The sequence below is a fragment of the Mauremys reevesii genome, linkage group 9 (genome assembly GCF_016161935.1).
Source record: "Mauremys reevesii isolate NIE-2019 linkage group 9, ASM1616193v1, whole genome shotgun sequence".
Lineage (NCBI taxonomy): Eukaryota > Metazoa > Chordata > Testudines > Geoemydidae > Mauremys > Mauremys reevesii.
The window spans coordinates 20,946,974-20,965,225 of record NC_052631.1 but is presented as its reverse complement, the minus strand read 5'-3'; the positions used below and the strand labels follow the sequence as shown (position 1 = coordinate 20,965,225).

Below are 18,252 nucleotides of genomic sequence, written 5' to 3'. Positions count from 1 at the left end.
CCAAGATGACGGCAACTCTCTAGCAGCTCCTGATGCACCTTGGCATCATTCTGGGACACCGGTGGAGGGAGCCCATCTGGCGATGACGAGGAGGAAGCCAGTAGCATGGGGTCCTCTGCAACCATAGGTGGTCCAGCAGCTTGCTCACCCACTTCCTCCTGTGCCACCACTTCCCGCAGCTCCCACTGGCTGGGAACGGCGATCCGTGGCCACTGGGAGCTGTGGGCGGCCGTGCTTGCGGACAGTCAATGTAAACAAACTGTCTCGCAGCCTGTCAACGGACTACTCTGATGGGCCGAAGGTTGCTCACCACTGAGTTAGACTATCCATCATCCTTTTTCCCCTGTAATACTGACTGAGCACAGCATTTTTTTGAACTCTTAATGTGCTTTTTGTCTTTTAAATGCCTACAGCAAGTGGGGTAGAACCCTGTGCCACTGGATGTCATCAAATTCTTTTGACAGGTGCTGTTGAAATGATTCAGCAATGTATCAATTATCACAATGCGAATCTAACTATGGTTGAGCACATTCATGGTATTTATCCTACCTGACACCCAAAAATGGTTGAGCGGATTCCTTCTTGACTGAGGCTAGGTGCAATGCAAATCAGTTATAAAACTGGATTTCTTTTGAATCTTAGATGACTGACAAGGGATTTCCTGGTCTCTGTCACTATTCTTGAGGGTGGCCATATTGGTTCAGATGAATACATGTGTTAACCGGTCAAATCCAAAGCTTCAAGCTTTACTATTGTCTCTTTTTATGTGCTGCAAGTGGCTGGCTCAATACTGGCTTAACTTCCCAGTTCTTGCATAGCGGATGCTGAAAACACACACACACTCTCTCTCTCTCTCTCCCCCTCTCTCTCGGAAAAAAAACAAACAAACAATGAAGTAAGTTCCTGAAAATCTACATGGTTGACTATGTCCATTGCTGTGCTGGCAATATCCCATAAATATTCATTGTTGTTGCTGGAAAATGTAGTGGTAATAGGACCGTGCCCTGTCTTCTTTTTGTTTGAAATTAAATTTATCATCATTTGAGACACCAAACCTTCCAGTAAGAAGTAAAGACTTTTGTGTTTATTTTTCTAAAATGCTGCCACTAAGGAAAATATGCTGTTTGCTATAACAACACGTGTGACTATGAATATTTAGGAAGAAATTAATTTAAAATATCATGCATTTATCATCCAAATACTTTGTCTAGAGTAAAAATGGAACATATTAATAGCTATACTGAACTCTCTCACCACCATAGCCCTCGGGCAGCCTGCGCCCCAAACCCCTCTTCCCTGGCCCCACCCCAGAGCCCTCACCCCACCTCCGGACCCCAATCTTCTGTCCCAGCCCTGAACCCCACTCCCTCACTCCAAACCCCTCAGACCCACCCCCACCACATGAATTTTGTTATGTGCCCCAATGTGGAGGTGATGTGTGGTACAAGTGGCTGGCTCAATACTGGCTTGTATGTGGAGGTGGAGGTGATGTGTGGTACACATCACCTCCACATTGGGGCACATAACAAAATTCATTCCGCACATGCATGGGAAAAATTAGAGAGAACACTGGTCGACAGCTGGGTACCTTTGGATGCGGCATGACAGAAAACGACAGTGTTTCTTGTGGAGAACTTTTAACACAAGATCTCTCAGGTTATTGCCTAAATAAAATTGTACAGAATATATAATGCCCCTTTCACTGGGATGGAATGACACAACAATGGGTCTCAGCATATGGCCTATGGTTTTAGGGTGGAGATTAAGCTTTTTCTAGGTACCAATCTGGACTGGCACCCAAAAGAAGCACAAAAATAAGACATCATCCCTAAAGGATTTCCTTTGCCTCTCCAAAGAAAAGCATGAATGATGGGAGGGGTAAAGTTCCTCCCTTACAGAGCTTTCAATTAAGGGCCATCCAACAACAAAAACTGGAATGGTCATAATTTTATCTTGAATTAGTAAAATTGCAGCCTAGATAAACAATTAAGAGTAGTTATTGTATATATCCCATAGTTATGCTTCAAGATTGCCAGCCTGGTTTGGTTTTCTTGGTACAAAGAATTTAGAGTTCACAGAATTTCTTTTTTAAAACAAGTCTTTTAGTTTAAGTAGATCAAAATTGTCTAACAATTTTTTTAAGACACTGCATTTCACAACTAAAGGTCCTGAAACTACTTAACTAATTCATGACTCAAGCCATTGTGTAGGAATAAAATTATATCTGGGTAACAACTAGCATGCCAAAGTGCAGATGGATGTGATCTTAATACCATTTAGTTTTATAACAAAAGCCACCAGTAACAGGGCTGCTAACATCATAGTATTATATTGCTAAATAAAATTATTTTTAAATTTTCAAAATTTAACAAAAGTGATGACAATCTGTACTTCCAATACAACAAGATAACATACCATTCTCTGAAACCATCCAGTCAACATGCAGTGGCAGTCAAAAAACCTAACAGAATGTTAAGTATCAGAGGGGTAGCCATGTTAGTCTGGATCTGTAAAAGCAGCAAAGAGTCCTGTGGCACCTTATAGACTAACAGACATTTTGGAGTATGAGCTTTCATGGGTGAATACCCACTTCATCGGATGGGAATCATTAAGAGATAGCTAATAAGATGGAAAATATCATATTGCTTCTATATAAATCCATGGTATGCGTACAACTTGATTACTACATACAAATGTGGTTGCCCCATCTCAAAAAAGATATATTGGAATTGGAAAAGGTTCAGAAAAGGGCAACAACAATGATTAGAGATATGGAATAGCGTCCGTATGAGGACAGATTAATAAGATTGTGACTTTTCAGGCTGGAAAAGAGACAACTAAACAGGGATATGATAGAGGTCTATAAAATCACGACGGGTGTGGAGACAGTAAATAAGGAAATGTTATTTACTCCCTCTTATAAGGCAAGATTTAGGGGTCACCAAATAAATTAATATACAGCAAGTTTAAAACAAACAAAAGGAGTATTTCTTCACACAACATACAGTCAACTACTGGAACTCTTCGCCAGAGGATGTGGTGAAGGCCAAGATTATAACAGGATTAAAAAAAGAACTAGATAAATTAATGGAGGATAGGTCCATCAATGGCTACTAGCCAGGATGGGCAAGAATAGCATCCCGCGCCTCTGTTTGCCAGAAACTGGGAATGGGCGACAGGGGATAGATCACTTGATGATTACCTGTTCTGTTCAGTCCCTCTGGGGCACCAAGCATTGGCCACCATTGGAAGACATGATACTGGGCTACATGGACCTTTGGTCTGACCCAGTATGACTGTTCTTATTCACAATGTTAATAGTGTAGTTATCTTAACTCTACATTTTAGATACTTACCAACTCTTTACCAAAAACAAAAACAACACCCACCCCAACACTTTGTTTTAAACTACAACATGCTTATAAAGGTTCTCTCCATGTAATAATTCCTACTGAAAACATTAATTTGAAGGTCAAAATTTAATTTAAACATTTGTAGACAAATTATTTTTTAAAAAGTGGATTTGTGATCTGTTTGCCTCTTTATGATAAAAGTAGACCTGAAGGTTGCTTTTTTTGGGTTGGTTTACTTTTTAAGGCTCTTCCCCCTGTTTGATTTTCACGATAGAAATTCAAGTCTGGTCTATCCTGAAGACACATTGACTTTGTCTACTATTGGGATTCCTTCCGAGACCATTTGCAAACAATTTATTACTCCTGGGGGAATACTGCACACGCACAGAATTCGTGTCCCCTGCAGATTTTTTTTTCCTCTGCAGAAAATAGATTCTGCTGGAGAAGCACTGCAGTTACATCTGTCATCCACCAGGGGCTGTTGTGGCACCAGAAGAGAGGGCATCTGGCTCAGGGCTGGAGCAGCCAGCTGCAGAGAGGGAGGAGGAAAGACTCCTTTCCTCACAGCGCCATGCCCGCAGGGCTAGGTAAGGAGAACTGGGATATGGGGCGGGGGGAACAGAGAGAGCAGGGCACGTGGGGCTGCTGGGGGTTCACATAAACTGGGGTTCAGAAGGGGTAGTAAGACCTTGATAATGCCCCACCCACAACATCTTAAGTCTCGCAAGCCTTTCTGGGAACATTTGTTTAGCCTCATGCAATCAGACTACGATAACAAGAAGGCTTGGGCCTGGGCAACACTAGGGGGGGGTTCGAACTAAGATATGCAACTATTCACGTAGCTGAAGTCGAAGTATCTTAGTTCGACTTACCTGGCTGTCCTCACGGCAGCAAGTCAACCGCCGCGGCTTCCCCGTCGACTCCGCTTACTCCTCCTTCTGAGGTGGAATATGGGTGTCGATTCGGGGATCAATTTATCGCGTCTAGACAAGACGTGATAAATCAATCCCCAATACATCAAACACTACCCGCCGAATCGGCGTATCCTTAGACGTACCCTTAGAAAGCAGAATGCACTAAACAAGACTTCAAAAAATAAACACCTTGTGCCAGATCCCACACAAAAGGTTCCTGGGTTTGACCTTCTATGGTCATCTTGGTCAACTCTGAACCAAATCCAACGAACCAGGGTAGATGCAGACATCTAATGCACAAATGAAAAATCAAGGACTCCCTGGCATGCGAGTGTGGTTCCCCACTACAGACCATCGAACATATCACTACCTACTGCCCAATTTATAAATATGAAGGAGGCATTACTGCAATAAATTCTACCTACTCCTGATGTAGCTATTTGGCTAGATCAACTTCAAGTAAAATTGTAGTTGCTGCTCTACACCAGCCATATGGAAGAAGAAAAAGAAGAGCTAGTGCGGGGGCAGATTTGGGCAGGGGTACAGGAGCTAGTAGGGTAACAGCATTGAGATGGGGCTGAATGGGAGAGGAGGTGCAGGGCCATATTGTGGGGAGGTGGATGAGTGGGGGTACAGGGACACATGAGGATGGGGGAACGGTGGCTTAGTGGGGATCTGTGTTCCCTGTAAGCTGCACACTTCGGCAGCCGCACAGGAGAAATTAATTAATAGAGTGTGGCGACGTGTTCAGGTGCCCCTCCCCTTACGTTGCTCAGTCCTGCAGCTGCTCCTGCGACCCTCCTGCTGGCAATGCAGAGTGGGGGGGGGGGGAGGAGGGTGCTGATGTCAGGGTGTCCTCCTTCCCCCACCCCTGTACCCCATCTCCACAGAGCAGGGCAGAGGGGACAGCCTGGCTCAGGAGGACTCAGAGCTGCTGTGGTCTGAATGGTGAGTGTCTGAGTACCTTTCTTAAAGAGACAGTGCACTGTTTCTGAGATTTCCCCAGCAGCCAGCTCTCTCAGTCTCTGTCATACACTCCATTCGCTTTCTCTCTCCCCCTGCACCTCATCTCTGCAGAGCTGGGGAGGGGAGACAACAGAGATCAGGACAGAGCAGGAGAGCTTTCAGTGAGTATCTTAAAGAGACAGCACACGGCTTTCCCCAGCAACCAGCACACACACTGTGTGTGTGTGTGTGTGTGTCTCTCTCTCTCTCTCTCTCACACACACACACACACACAGTCTCTGTGTCTTTCACACACACCTCCCAACACATATTTGTATTATTGTTGTTACTTCTTGGTACTTCCTGCAATGCATATATATTCTCTGTAATTGTATTATTTCGAAGTGTTATTTTAGTGTTTTGACTGGTCTATGCATTTCATAATTTTTATTTCTCTTACACTTAAATGTAATTATTTGAGTATTGAGTTATAAATGCCTAACATGTCCTGGCTGGGGTAATTAGCCCTATGGTAACTTTTTAAAAATATATATTATATCTAGGTTTTTTGTTTCTACTGGTGACGCACATGAAGTCCATTGTCCTTATTCTGCTGCTCTGACTCCTTCCTTGCCTTAGAACCATGAAATCTATCATTTCATGATCACTTTCACCTAAATTGTCTTCCACCTTCAGATTTGCTACCAATTCCTCTCTTTTGGTCCAAATCAAGTCTAAAATGGCTTTGCCCCAGTTTCTTCCTCCACTTTCTGTAATAAAAAACTTGTTTCTAATATATTCCAAGAACTTATTTGAAATTTTGTTTTACCATATTACTTTAACTACCCAGGCAGCCATTGGAAAAGTTCTCCATTATTACCAGGTCTGATGGAGTACTGTGTCCAATTCTGAATGCCACACTTTTGGAAAAGATATGGATAAATTTGAGAGTCCAGAAGACAGCAACAAAAATGATCAAAGGTTTAGAAAGCCTGACCTTTTAGAAAAAGTTACATATGTAGTCTTGTGAAAAGAAGACTGAGGGAGGATCTGATAACTGTCTTCCAATAAGTTGATGAGTTGTATAAAAAGGTCTGTGATCAATTGTTCTCCATGTCCACTGAAGGTAGAGCAAGAAGTAGTGGGCTTAATCTGCAGCAAGGGAGATTTAGGTTAGATATTAGGAAAACTTTCTAACTATAAGGGTAGTTAAACTCTGGAACAGTCTTCCTAGGGAGGTTGTGGAATGCCCATCATTGCAGGTTTTTAAGAACAAGTCAGACAAACACCTGTCAGGGATGGTCTAGGTTTACTTGTTCCTGCCGCAGTGAAGGAGGCTGGACTTTGTGACTTCTTGAGGTCCCTTCCAGCTATAAATTTATATGATTCTCTGAATTAATGTTAGGCACAGTAAGAAAATTTTCAAAAGTATCCCTGTTGTAAAAAGCAAGGGGATAAAGGAGCAGACAGATGGTCAGATTCATTTTCAGGTCACCTTTAAGCAGAAAGGTAATAAAGCCCATGGCTCAGTCTCATCTCTTAATAATATGTTCCCTATTTCATGTTCATTAAAACTAGTGGAGGTTTGCCTCAAAGAGTTTCCCACAGCGCTGGTATCACTTGTGATACCACTTTTCAGCAAGATGCCATGCACCAGCAGTTCATATTGCTTATAGTGTATCAAATTTACTTGTATATAAACTGACTATTTTTGTTCCTGGTCTTCTTTCCTTAACCTTAAATTGTGTCCTTAAGGGTGTCCTTAAATTGTTAGCTCTGCAGAGAAGCCACAATCTTTCTTCAGTATTTGAAATGCACTTAGTACATAATGGGTGCTACCATAAATAAATAAATAAATAAAATATTTTGAATTTAGAGTCCTGGGCTAACCATAGAGGGTGGAGCTTTAAAATTGCTTCATCAACTAACAAACAAAGAAGAACTAACTGGTGGATATAGTGGTGGACATTTAGACTTTTTCTAAGACCTTTTGATATGAGTACTTCACCAGATATTGTTAAGGAAACTTGCTAACTATGAAGCAAGAGATAACATCTTCCAATACACATAGTGAAATCAAAATACATTAGTGGGTACCCCAGGAATCAGGGTACTGGTAGGACAGGGGCTAGATTCACAAGGGACTTAAGCCACTACTGGCCTCCTCATGTGGATAAATCCAACATTTAGGTACCACTGACATTCACAAATCCACCGGTCAGCTGCCACCTAGCCCTTAGGCACATGAGTTTCTGCTGGTGGGCATGCACAAAACTGCCTACATCCTGATGCCAAGCTGCTTGGTGCCTCAGCTCATGCCTAAACCCCAACAGGATTCTCAGACTGGGCATTACCTCCCCTGTGTGTACATCCCATTATAACCAATAGCCCAGTGACCACATCCCAGGTGAGGACCCTAACCACTGAGCTATAGAGTCAGAAAAATGGCAAGAAATTATCTATCGCACAGTAAATATGTATACAAAATGGAACAGCTTCAACATGAGAGATTTCAGGGAGTCCAACCAGAGAATACCTAATAGCCTGGGAATGAGGGCACTCTCCTGGGAGAGGGGAGACCTGGGTTCATGTCCCAACTCCAAATCCAACAGAGTTGGGATTTTAAGACAAGTCTCCCCACTCTCAGGTGAGTGACTTAACCACTAAGCTATTGGCTATAATACAGATGCTCCAGAGGTTATGCAAGATCCGACTTACGCAAATTCGCACTTACGGCAAAAGTTCCATAAGCCAGAAATAGGATTTTCGAATTGCGGAAATATTTGCGTAACGTACAGGTATACATTTCTGACTTATGCAAACTTCAAGTTATGCAAGGCTTTCTGGAACAGAACAATTGTGTAAGTCGGGGGGCGGCTATAGGGTGGTGTTCTCTCACTATTCCCCACCCCCAAGAAAAGGCTAATCTAGCATGGGTGCCTACTCCAGGAAAAAGTCCATGGCTGTGAATCCTGAGCACACACAGCCACCTCCCTCCAGCCTGTCAGTCAGGTAGCTAAGGCCAGATCAATGGAAATCCAGCACTTAAGCCCCACTTTCTCCTCTGCTTTTGACTTCTGTCCAGTTTAGTCAGGTGGCTTCTTGCTGGCTTCTCAGAATTCCTTTCTTAGGCTATGTTTACACTGTGCACCTTGCAATGGCACAGCTGTGCCGCTGCAGCCAGGCAGTTGTAAGGTAAGCAGTGTAGCCGACAAAGCACTGTCCACACCAGGGCCGTCCTTAGACATACGCAGCATACGCGGCTGCATAGGGCACCATTCCCCTCGCTGGCCACAACTGAAATCTTCTTCTCCTGCCCCTCACCCACGCTGGGCCCACGGCCTTCTCCCCGCCTCTTCCCTCACTCCTCAGCCGGCTGGCTGAGGGCTCCAGCCTCTGAGTCCGTCCCAGCCCCGGGGAGCCCAGAGCGGCGCACCCCTGGCCCATTGCCGCCCGGAGCAGAATTCCTCCCTGGACGCTGCCTGCCTGCGCGCTGGGCCAGGACAGGAGGAGTGAAACTTCCATGTGAGTGGGGAGGGGGGGAAGGGAGGAAGGGGGAACTTAAAGTGACAGTGTGCTCACTGTCTCTCACACTTCCCTAACACACACACAATCTCCCTCACACACAGACTGGCTCGCACACCCACATACACTCTGCCTCTCTCAAATACAGATTGTTACACACACAGTCTCACACTCCCCAACACACACACTGTCACAGTCTCACACACACTGGCTCACTCTCACGCACACACATGCGCACACACACACTTGTATTATTATTGTTATTACTGCTTGGTACTTCCTGTCAAAACGTTCGTGGTGAGCCAGGAGTGGCTAGGGACTGCAGGAGGGCTGTGGGCTCTAGCAAGATGCAGCCTCCATGTGAAGCAGGAAGCCTGTCTTGAGTCACTGCCACAGCATCTGTTGCGAACGAAGCTCAGTGTGTGTCAGCAATGGGGAGGGGTGTTCTGGCGGTCCATGGGTGGGGTGGGGTGGCTGTGCCCCCTTGACACACTGGTGTCAGCGGCGCCAGCTGGAGACCTCCTTCAATGGAACATAGGGGCACCAGTTTAATAATACTGCATAGGGCCCCATAAATCCTAAGGGTGGCTCTGGTCCACACTGGTGCTTTTCGTTGTTAAAACTTTTGTCTTTCAGGGTTGTTGTTTTTTTTCCCCACACCCCCGAGCAACAAAATTTTTAACAAGAAAAGTGCAATGTAGACATAGCCTTAACCACCCAACAGTCCCCTGTATGCCTAGGCACCTACCTCGGGGCTGTGAATTCCACTGAAAGGCAGGGTACTTAAGGGTTAGGCATTGCAATGCTCAGCATTGCAATAGCTAAGTCCCCTTTGTGAATCCAGGACCTGCTGCTTAATGTCTATATTAATAACCTGGAAGAAGGGGTGAACAATGAAATGACAAAATTTGCTGAAAGATACAAATATAGAATAGTAGAAAATAAGAAGCAGGCCATCCCTCATCTCTAGGCAATAGTGCGGAATCAAGCAGCCTTATAATGACCCCTCTAGTTCTATGCACTGTTGTTGTTGTCGCCATATCTGTCCTAGGATATTAGAGACACAATGTGGGTGAAGTAATATCTTTTAAGTTGGTCCAATAACAGTATGACCTCAACCACCTTGTCCCCCACAAATCCTAGTTTTTTCCACACAAAGGATATTCCTGCTTGGGGAGAACACACTGCTAGAGCCTGTGCTGAGCACAATCCTTAGGTCCAACCTGCTCAGCAATTCAGCAATCAGCTGGCCTGGGATAGCTCAGTCAGAGGAGAGCAGCAGACCCTGGCTCCCTGAGCTTTCTTGTCCAGGCAGTGGTCTCAGTAGCTCCAGCTGAAGAAAGAAAAGGATCCAAACACACTGACAAGGAAGCATCAACCCTTCTCAGTCACAACTCTTCTCCCCCTCAGAACTAACTGGTGCATTTTAGCAGGGCTGCTAAAAAGCCTGACAGCCCTTACTCAATATGAGCTGTCACAGCAGCATCAAATGAACTAACTACTCGTGTCCGTAGGTCAATAGTTTGTGAAGCACTTTCTTATGAACAGTACTACAGGAATATAAGGTACAATTAAATCCTTTTTGTATTTAAAGGCGGGGGGGGGGAGAACAGGACATACCCACTGTGAAGGGTAGAGGCAGCAGTTTTCTGTCCCGGTTCAACTGTAACTTTAGCAGGAAACACTTTCAATGTACACAACGCCTTTCAGTCAAAAATCTCCAGACACCTTTATAAACATTCAGCGTGTTTATTAGCACGAGTCACTTGAATTCAGACATGTCACAGCAGCCCCTGTGAAGGAGCCACTATGCCCGCAGACACGGAGAGGGCAAGCGACGTGCCCTGCAGCCCCCAGCGAGCGAGCCCGCGGCAGCGCCTGGAGACCAGCTCGCGGGAGTCCTGCCAGCAGCACCCGGAGAAGAAGGGGCGGCAGCTGACTCTCCTCAGACAGTTACACCGCGCTGCCGGGGCACAGGGACCCTGGCTAACGCCCGTCTTGAGCTGGCAACGGGGGTAGGGGCTACAGCCCGCAGTCTGACCAGTGCCTTCCCCTTTAAGGGCCCCACAATCCCCAACGCCTTAGTCCTTCCCGTCCGTTAATCCCTTTACCAACGCCATGCCACACGGCCCCCCGCCCCTCCCCCCGGCCCCGCGCGGGTAGCCGTAGCAGGGAAACTCACCTCGCCCGCACAGGATTCCCCTCAGCCAGCCACTGACACCCTCCCTACTAGGTTTCCCAGCCCGCTGCTAACCACTAAACCCCTCCCCTGGCCCCCTCCTATCAGAGGCTCCCTCCGGGAAGGAAGGCAGAGACGCTACGGAACCCCGTGTCGCGCATGCGCAGCTGAGACCCGGCAGCCAACCGGCAGCCGCAGAACGTTCAGTTCAAAAGTAAACCTGAGGCGACTGGCGGCGTTTGAACGGTTGCTACTTTCAAACTAGCAACACCTCAAGCAAACGGCCGCTTAAGGCTATTTAGTTTAAGCTGCGCCAGAGCTGTAGTTACACAGCTCTCCTGGCCTGAGGGGAGTCTTCCCACCTGCCCAACACATTTAGGAGCACTAGGTGTGCATCGCACCTAAAAAATTAGGTGTGTTGCTGGCCCAAAGGGGCAACAGCAGGGTTCATTGCCCGGTGTGCATTGCACTAATTAACACACCAGGGTGGAGAAGCAAACCAAGTTTATTTGAGCTCAAAAAAAGGTGCAAGGGAGAAATAGCAATCTCAAATCCTGCACGCATGCAGACTGAGTCCCAGCATTTATACCCCCCTTGTTTTGTTTTGTTTTGTTTATCTGTACTTTTCCACTGTGGGGAGTATTTTCTCATGCATATAACCTTGATTACAGCATCTGCTTTATCTAGTACCAACCAGCCTTGCAGCTGCCAGTAGTCAGCACATAGCACAAGAGGTTACAAAAGTTTAGTAAGACTAACAAAAGCGCTTCACATAGAGGTACTTTGGTTCACATAGGCCCAGAGCCATCCTCCCGGGTTACCTAGATTTATGTCTAGTGACACCAACAGGTGGGTGGAAAAATCCACACAAATCTGGGTGATGTGTGACGCCAACCTAAATCCCTGTGTAGACAGCACCGGGTTGATGGAAGAATTATTCTATGGACCTAACTACTGCTTCTAGGGGAGATGGATTATCTATGCCAATGGGAAGACCCCTCCTGTCCCATAGGTAGTGTCTACTGAAGCACGATAGTGGCACAGCTGTGCTGCTATAGCATTTTAAGAGTAGATATACCCTATTCACTAAAGTCAGTGTGCACAGCTCACACTTATGTTCTTGCTTGGACCCAGTGGTGTGAAATCTTGGCTCTGTTAAGGTCAATGGCAAAGCTGGCTACTCACTTCAGTGGGGCCAGGTTTTTATCCAAGATTTACATTTCTGTCCTTCAGTCCTCTCCTGGAGCTCCAGATTGGACTCAGAGGTGCCCACCGGGCGCAGTTTCCCTGGCTTGCTCTGAGTGTAGGATGACCAGATAGCAAGGATGAAAAATTGGGACAGGGGGTGGAGCGTAATAGGGTCCAAATATCAGGACTGTCCTTATTAAATCGGGACATCTGGTCACCCTACCTGAGTGATAGATGTCCATCAGGCACAGATGCCCTGGCCTCTGCGAGGGCTGAGACAATAAGTCAATTGTCTTGTCAACTGTTAGTCTCACACTAGTACTGCTCCACCAGTAGTAGCAACAATGGAAGTTGTACGAGCTGGCCAGAATGTTAGATGACAGGTGATTAAAAATATCTGCAGACAGTCTATCCTAGTGCTCCTTTCATTTTCATTGCTAGCACTGGTGGAGCTATACCAGGGTAGCTCAGTAACAAGGTGAATTGCTTAACAATCTTGGTATAAATGTAGCCAGTCAGGCAGAGATATACAGGAAGGCTCCTCAAGACAGCAAGAACTGCAAAGAAGAAGACTATCATATGGACAGTGGTGACGTTGTTTGAAAGAAATCTAAGAGGAGGCTACTGTTAGATTAATGAAGTGAACAGGGCATGGAGGGACACATTATTTGCCAGCAAGACTGAATCAAGCGGATAGAGGGTTTTGAAAATAAAGGCGATTTTGAACAGAATCCTGACATTAATTGACTTGTTTGAGGATATGATTACTCTCTTTTGTATATGCAAGAAGGCTGCTGCTTTCTGAACCTGTTGTGGAACTGGACTGCCATGATGTCCTGGTACCTGTCAGTGTAGAGAACATGTGCATCAAAATGTTTTATAGGATCCTATACTTCTTATAGGAACAATAGATGCGGATTTTAGGAGTTCTTTGGGTGCTCATAAATTGAACATATATACATTTCCTACTAGTAATGATTGTGCTTCTAATACATGTTTTATAAAAAAAATTAACTTAATGGGTTAAAATTAAATAAAAGTGCATGGGAGATTATAATAATCTTGATCACATTCCTAAACCTTTATAAAATAGGAAATGGCCCTTCAGTTCTGGCAGATTCACAGGCAGTGCAACTCTTCCTATTTATCACACAAACACATTGGTCCACTTAAAAATATCAGTGTAGCCACCAAATATATTCCACAACATATAGGCTTCTACTTGGAGTTTGAGAAATTACCATACAGATTCTACACTTATGCATAGTACTGAATTTTCATAATTGGGGGAAAGGCACTTATGTCAAGGGAGAAGAAACTGGTGAATTTGCTGAAGCTACATTCAGTGTGATAATTTAGATTTGCTAATAATGACATATTTGATGTCATTCTCATGACATACAAGGCAAACAAAAATTAAGCCAATAGGTAATCTATATACACAAAGGACTTTCTGTGTCCCTTTGGGTAATTGTCTTATAGTCACCATTTTCCCCGATGGATTTTAATTTACATAAAGGGTAAACTGCATTCCTGCACAGGGGACCAGTACAAGGTGTTGGAAGCGAAGGCCTATATAGGCCTGACAAAAGCCTGTTGTGGATTTTAAGATTCTGTTCTGATAACATTTAACAATGTAAGAGTAGACCTGTATGTGTAAGGAAATGCAGAGCAATGATGTCTGTGAGAACAAGCAAAGATAAAGTAACTAAAAAGCTAGAAAAGACTGTTTTGAACTAACTCTAAACCTGTACTCAGAGGGGAGGAGAGTTAACATCAGTAGTGCAAGTAAGGTGGTACTCTCCAGTACTCAGTACTGGCAAGAGACTTTTAGGGGGTACGGGGTACCAGAAAGACTTGAGGCTGCTCTCTGCTCCTGGAGCAGAACATGGCTGCAAAAGGCATTCATTCTTTATATGGCTTTAACAGCACAATGCATATGTATTGTCCTGTTACATTGGTCAGGAGTCCTCAGAGGGGAGCGGTGGGGGTTGGGGAATGGAAGGTGTTTTTGATTGTTTCTCCCCATTGGTCTGAATTATCCAGGACCTTCATACTGCATCACATCAAGTCCAAATCATTAGAGGAATGCCTCTGCATGCACTGATCAGAGGATGTTTGGATTCTGATGTCAGCCCAGTTCTGCAGCCTGACAGGTATCAGGTGTTATCCCCAGTGTATATAGAATTCTTCTTTGCAGCCAAACTAGTCTAATAGACTCCTGAAACTCTTACTATTTGCATGTCTATGGACCACTTTTGTGGTAAGAGTTTCAGGAGTCTGTTCTGTTCCTATAGAGGAAGTTGAATCTCTCACTGAAATGCAATGTTTGGGTACAATACCATAATGCAGTTTAGGATACAGTTCTACTTAAAATTTGTCTTTTAATAAGTCATACATATGTTGAAATAGCTCCTTACCCAACTCCCATATTCCATATAAACAGACTGAAATACTACATATTTGGAGTAGTTAAGCATGTTGATGTTTGTATATATAAACACCCATTTCATCACTGTACTGGAAAATATAGCTGAACTTAAACTTTCTTCAAATTCCATAGAAAATTAACAGTCTCAATTGTTTTCTGTGTTAATCAGTGTGAACCTGAAAAAATGACACACCTTCTAAGAGAAAAGAATCAGTCCACACTTACTGAAAAAAAATTCCTACCAACTGGTGTTCAGTAGAGTGCTACAAGACACATACATAACCTCAAAAAGAACAGGAGTTCTTGTGGCACCTTGTACTAAGAAATTTATTTGAGCATAAGCTTTTGTGGGCTACAGTTCACTTCATCAGATGCATAGAATGGAACATATAGTAAGAAGATATATATACCTACAGAGAACATGTTCATGTTCTCCACCTTTTCACATATTCTCTGTAGGTATATATATCTTCTTACTATATGTTCCATTCTATGCATCTGATGAAGTGGGCTGCAGCCCACGAAAGCTTATGCTCAAATAAATTTGTTAGTCTCTAAGGTGCCCAGGGGCGGCTCTAGGCACCAGCAAAACAAGCTGATGCCTAGGGCGGCAAAATCTAGGGGGCGGCAAAAGGCTGGGGCCCCAGCTCATCCTGCCGCTGCGAGCCGAGGAGCGGCCCCTCCCCTGCAGCCGGGGGGGGCGGCAGGCTGGGCCGGCGGACCTGCCGCAGTCATGCCTGTGGGAGGTCCACCAGAGCCCCGGGACAACTGGACCTGCCGCAGGCATAACTGCGGAGGGGGCGCTCGTCCCGCAGCTCGGCTGGACCTCCCGCAGGCATGACTGCGGCAGCTCAAGCGGAGCCACCGGACCCGCGAGAGGTCCAGCCGAGCCACGCGGGACCAGCGGTCCCTCTGCAGTCATGCCCGCGGGAGGTCCGCTGCTCCCGCGGCTCCGGGGCGCCTCCCGCGCATGACTGCTTAGGGCGGCCAAAAAGGTAGAGCGCCCCTGAAGGTGCCACAAGGACTCCTGTTCTTTTTGCGGATATAGACTAACACAGCTGCTACTCTGAAACCTAATATATAACCTCATGAGCAGAGGGCAGAGAGGATACCCTCCCACATTATGACCAGCAAAATGATAATAATAAATAATAAAATAAATAATAATAATAATAATAATAATAAAATCTCAAAGAGGCAGAGGTTCACAGATTTGCATACCTAAAAGTCTGTGCTGAGGTGGTTTATGCTTTAAACCACCTCAGCACATAACTTGTTAATGTTCATAAACCTGGTAACTGCAAAGGAACACTGAAGCCCATTAACTGAATGTGTGCCAGCCACTATGCCCTCACTGACTAAAGGTGCATTCACACCTGAACAGCTAAAAATTAACCGTGCCCTTTTAAGCTAAACAGAATCATTTCACTGGCTCCATATCTGTTGTTACATAACAGATAAAACTCCAGTGGGGCATGGTGCTGGCACATAGGGTCTGAGGTATGTGGTATGATTTTTCAGAATCTCTTTTGGGAATAGTCATGTAGGTGAAATAGCTGGTACTTATGATTATACTATTTCTATGCATGTATATTCATTTTGGTATCTGAGGTTATGAATATTAGGTATGTTTACTACATGTTTGCTCCTGTGGTAACTCTCACAAGGTATTTAGCCAGCACATGAAGAGACAAGTCAAGTTGAATGGCCCATTAAGGAACAGTTAGCTCACAATGGACCCTGGAAAATGCCTGTCTACATTTAATGGACTTTTTGTGAATGTTCTAACTAGAATATGGGTGGGGGTGATGGACATGTAACTTGCCCATGTGACTCCAAACACTATCTTTCACAATAAGAACAGATTTCCCTTTACTTGGCACTTGGCAGAAGCTAAAAGGCCCTAGCCTAGAAACATCTCCATTTTGCCTCTTTCCTGCTCTGGCCTCTTTCCTGCTCCAGCCTCTGGACTATGAACATACAGACACCCCCCGACTTATGCAATCGTTCTGTTCTGGAAAGCCTTGCGTAACTTGAATTTTGCGTAAATTGGAAACATATACCCGTACGTTACACAATAATTTCCACAACTCGAAAATCCTATGGAACTTTTTTCATACGTGCAAATTTGTGTAAGTCGGGTCCTGCGTAACCCAGGGAGTGTCTGTATACTAATGGGAGCATTCTAACCAAGGGACTTTAAGGTAATCTGGAGCCTTCATATTTCTTTGATCCTTTGCAGATGGACTTATGAATTGGATATGGTACAGAGACTGTTCTAGCCTTACTGATTGCTGAGTTCTCCCTTGCAATGGACAAAGATCAGATGTCTACCTGACTTTCTCACGAGTCGGCAGCCTTTGATACCTGTGGTATAAGCAACATAGCCCATGCTTGAGTGGTTTTGTTCTTTCCTCTCCTAATGTCAAAGCCTGTTCACATTGAACTCAATAGCAAAACTCCTTTTGATCTCAATGGGAACAGGATTTGGCCCCAAGAGATCAGAGAATGTGATTCTGATCAATTGCTTATCTGTCCAGAGACAGTTCTCATGCATGTCCTGCCAGGCTAATTTTGATTGTCCCTCCTGTATGTCATGCTGAGGAAAATAAAACAATATGGGCTGTAGTTCTATCAAGATGTACATGGCACACACAGTTCTATGCCTCTTTTCCATCAAACCCAGATGGCGCAGCATCTTTGCTTTCCTAGTGCCTGGTGGAGAGCAATACTTAGATAAAGACAAGTGGGCAGAAGCTTAGTTTGGACGTAAGGGAGGCACTGATAGTGTGTTAAGGGAAATGGGGTAATTATCCTTCTTTCATTTAAGAAGTTTTCAATTTGGGGTGCTGCTGGATCCTCAATGACACCTGAAAGTACAGGTAGCACCAGGGCCCAAAGCATCATTTTACACAGGTAAGGGGGGTGTCAGAAGGGACGAGGAAAGTGTGGGGGCCCTGGGCTTGGTGGGGAGGAGTCACATGGAGGGTCACATGCAGAGGTCATGTGCCCTTCCTGGTGTCCCTCCCATGAGTGCAGTACCAGTAAGAAATGATTTCTACTTGCACCACTGGTTAACATGGAAATGCGAGACTAATATCTGTTTAAGAAAAGACAACAAAAAGTTATAAATTAATTTGTGTAGCAAAGGGAGGTTGAAGCTATATTGTTCGATGCTGGAAGTGACTGTATTGAGATTGTCCTGATGAGCTTCCCACTTCTGAGTAATGATCACTACTCTGAGTGTCTTGCCTTAATAAATATTTGTTAGAGCCATCTGCTAAATAAGTGAAACTTTATCCAACACCAGGGAGTAAACTGTTTTGTCATTTGCTTCCACAGGATCAAGATCAGACCTAATATCATTTACTACTCTTTAAGAATGCAGAAGTTAAAACTCAAGGTTTCAGCAATGTCAAGCGTTCAACATAGTTTTATTCTCTTGTTCATTAGGCTATGGAGCTGTGCTAAGGCTTTGAAGAGAGCCCAACCCAGATGGGTTGTGACTGCCATGCAAGCCCTTGAAGGTGGTGAAATTAAAATAAAGGATGCAGAGCACCTCCTTTCCTGGCTACTGGTGGGGAAACCAGAGGTTGAGAACACCAGAAAGTGGATGAATTATGAAGGATTAATTGACTGACATTGTGATCTATCATCTGTTATACTGATAATAAAAAAATTATAGGTCAAAGTGCCAAATATTGTGCACATTTTCAA

The 18,252-nt window shown here is 44.7% G+C and overlaps 1 protein-coding gene and 1 long non-coding RNA gene across 10 annotated transcripts in view; one reads left to right on the top strand and one right to left on the bottom strand.

Annotated features, from left to right (window-relative positions):
- Nucleotides 1–11,028, bottom strand: part of TRIM59 (tripartite motif containing 59) — a 22,407-nt gene extending 11,379 nt beyond the window's left edge. For 2 of the 7 annotated variants that reach the window (XM_039489456.1, XM_039489453.1), the window contains exon 1: nucleotides 10,920–10,977. The gene's annotated coding sequence lies outside the window, so the exon portion shown is untranslated. Of the gene's footprint in view, nucleotides 1–4,225; nucleotides 4,337–5,231; nucleotides 5,311–10,357; nucleotides 10,466–10,919 lie in introns of those variants that run through there. The other 5 variants (XM_039489457.1, XM_039489459.1, XM_039489455.1 and 2 more) reach the window with 5 other exon arrangements.
- LOC120372387 lies at nucleotides 10,349–18,252 on the top strand. Of its 3 annotated transcripts, none has more exons than XR_005584932.1 (3): nucleotides 10,349–10,752; nucleotides 14,151–14,260; nucleotides 17,989–18,252. It is a non-coding gene; the product is annotated as an uncharacterized LOC120372387 (long non-coding RNA). The 3 variants fall into 3 exon arrangements; XR_005584931.1 differs by lacking the exon at nucleotides 10,349–10,752 and adding an exon at nucleotides 11,142–11,304; XR_005584930.1 differs by lacking the exon at nucleotides 10,349–10,752 and adding an exon at nucleotides 11,142–11,329.